We start from the raw sequence: 2,618 nt of genomic DNA, 5'->3' as shown, positions 1-2,618 counted from the left end.
GCTGGGGACTTACGGGTTCTACTTCTCGATGAGGTGAGGCCTGGTCATTCAGTTAGAGAAATGAATGTGGGCAGCCTGGCCAGAATGGGTAGGAGAGTTAGCTTACTTCCTAAATAGGTCAGGAGGTAAGGACTACATCTGGTCCATTTGTACAGCACATGGCACAGTACCCATCACCTCACCTGCTGGCAGAGATGTGTGTAGGGTATCTTACCCATGCATCTCTGTCTTCCTTTCCAAATAAGAGGGGCAGGAAGGCTGTAAGTGGGGGCTGTGGACTCAGCTATATGGATTCTCATTCTGCGTCTGGCTTGCTCAGTTGTGAATCCTTGGACAAAACACTGTGTGTGTGTGTGTGTGTGTGTGTGTGTGTGTGTGTGTGTGTGTTTTTTACAGGACCTGTCTTAGAATGCTATGAAGACTGAACTACATGCAAAGTACTTACATGGATGTCTAAGGAAGGGAAACTCCACAGAGCCAGGGACAAGGACCATTGTTTTCTTTTCTTTTTTTAGGGTTTTTCAAGACAGGGTTTCTCTGTGTAGCTTTGTGCCTTTCCCGGAACTCACTTTGTAGCCCAGGCTGGCCTCAAACTCACAGAGATCCACCTGCCTCTGCCTCCCAAGTGCTGGGGTTAAAGGCATGCGCCACCACCGCCCGGCTGTTTTCATGAACAGTAACATGATTCTTTGTGTTCTGACTAGGCCCAGGGACTCTTGGTACTAATTAATCTGTTATGGCCTTATGGATATCCACCATGCCATGTGCTGGGCATAGGTGGAGTTCAAAGATAGTGTTGGGCAGAGCAAGTAGGTCTTGTGTTTGTAGAGTTATACCCTAAAGCAGGCAAATAGGCCTTTGCCATACATGCTAATCCTGCTCACCAGAGAGCCAGGCAGCACTCATGAAGTATGATTTGGGAAAGCTAGACTCTTCATCTGTAAGTATGCTTCTGGCAGGGCTGAAGAGATAGTTTAGTGGTTAAGAGCACTTGCTACTCTTGCAGAGGATCCAAGCTCAGCTCCCAGCACCCACAGGGCAGCTTACAACCATCTGTAACTCCAGCTATAGATGACCTGACACCCCCTTCTGGCCTCTGTGGGCATTGCATGCACAAAGTGCACACACCGACATGCAGACACATACTCAAACACATAAAAGTACTCTTTTGAGGGCAAAACAAAACATTTTATTTTCTTGTTTTAATTGTTGTAACAGATAACAATTCTCAAAAGGATAATGAATTTGAGTATATGCATATTTGTACACAGATTACATAGACATACATATAGGCTTAAATATAATCATGATGAATATAGCAATTATACAAGGAAAAGGATAACACAGGAATATTTCGCTACAATGATGTAAAAACAAACAAGTCTTTAGAAAAAAGTCTGCTTCTCAGAGGCGGAGCAGGTCCATGGGACGCAGCCTCAAACGCGCGAAAATCCAAAGTCACAAATACAGAAACACCACACCTGTCTCCTGGCTCTCGTCCCGCCCAGTGACAGCACTTCCGGCGGAAGTTCCTCCAGGGCCCAAGCCTCATCTGGCTCTGCCCTCTCCCTTGGCCAATCGCAACTCTGCTCCTTCCTGAGGGCGGGGACTCGCCGTCCACTTAGCGGGCCTGGTTACTGGGGCAACAGCGTCCCGGAGACGAGGCTCGCGCCCGCCCCCGGGCCCCGGCAGCCAAGTCCGCGCGAGGTGGAGGCCACCCAGCCGGGGGTAAGGCGGGCGCGCGGCCCTGGAGGGCCAGGGGAGTACGGGGCTGCACCGAGCGAAGCGACGGGCGCGGGGGAGCGGGCGGGCACCCGCGGGAGGTAACTTTTCCGACTTCCCACAGCTTGCGGTGTTTTGTCACCCTGCTCTTTCGCGCCCCACGGAGATGCAGAACCCCACGTTCTGCACTCGGTCTGGAGGAGAACTTGAGTGAGAGACCTGTCAGCCACACAAGTAGCAAATCGCCAAGGCAGAACCGCCTCATTCTGCCTCCAAGCAAATCCTCTTCCTGGTACATAGCCTTGTTTTACATTAGTGACCCCATTGCCCAAATTCCAGGTGAACGCATTTCGTGAAATAAACTGAAACTGAAATTTTAGGCTGGACTGCTCACCTCTCCACCCCTTCTTTCCCTCCTGAAAAAAAAACTTTTTTTTTTTTTTTAAAGGTCTCTCTAAGACCAGGTTGGCCTTGAACTCACAGAGATGTACCTGCCTCCTCCTGAAAATATTTACTTGCCACAAGTCTGCCTCTTCAAAAGGACTCTTAAGCCACTCCTGGGAAAAGCACCCGTTTTTCTTCAATTGCATCTGTGTCCTTGAAGGAGTAGACTTAAGAGAAATGTGGTAAATAAATCCTGTGCTTTACACAGCACATTTCATCTTGTTCTTTAATCCATTGCCTTCAATTCAATAAACATTTCTTTAGCTGAACTCCAGGGATTCTAAAGTGACTCCGCCATGCCTCCTTGGGTTGAGGTGAACATGTGTTTGTCTTTGGCCCAGCCTTATGAATTTGAGGAAGAAGGATTCATGTGAGTTATCTGTGTATTGCCTTTCTTCCCTACATCCATGCCAGTGCTTGGTTCAAGATAGGCATTTTTTGGGAAGAAATGC

At 48.5% G+C, this 2,618-nt stretch overlaps 1 protein-coding gene across 1 annotated transcript in view; it reads left to right on the top strand.

The window, feature by feature from the left end:
- The first annotated feature begins 1,644 nt into the window (after positions 1 to 1,644).
- Efcab6 (EF-hand calcium binding domain 6) overlaps positions 1,645 to 2,618 on the top strand; it is a 203,392-nt gene continuing 202,418 nt past the window's right edge. Inside the window, exon 1 of the mRNA XM_042264721.2 lies at positions 1,645 to 1,728. The gene's annotated coding sequence lies outside the window, so the exon portion shown is untranslated. The remainder of the gene's footprint in view (positions 1,729 to 2,618) is intronic.

The sequence above is a fragment of the Peromyscus maniculatus genome, chromosome 20 (assembly GCF_049852395.1).
Source record: "Peromyscus maniculatus bairdii isolate BWxNUB_F1_BW_parent chromosome 20, HU_Pman_BW_mat_3.1, whole genome shotgun sequence".
Taxonomy (NCBI): Eukaryota; Metazoa; Chordata; class Mammalia; order Rodentia; family Cricetidae; genus Peromyscus; species Peromyscus maniculatus.
Note: the sequence above shows the minus strand (reverse complement) of the source record. Positions and strands in the feature narration are given on the sequence as shown.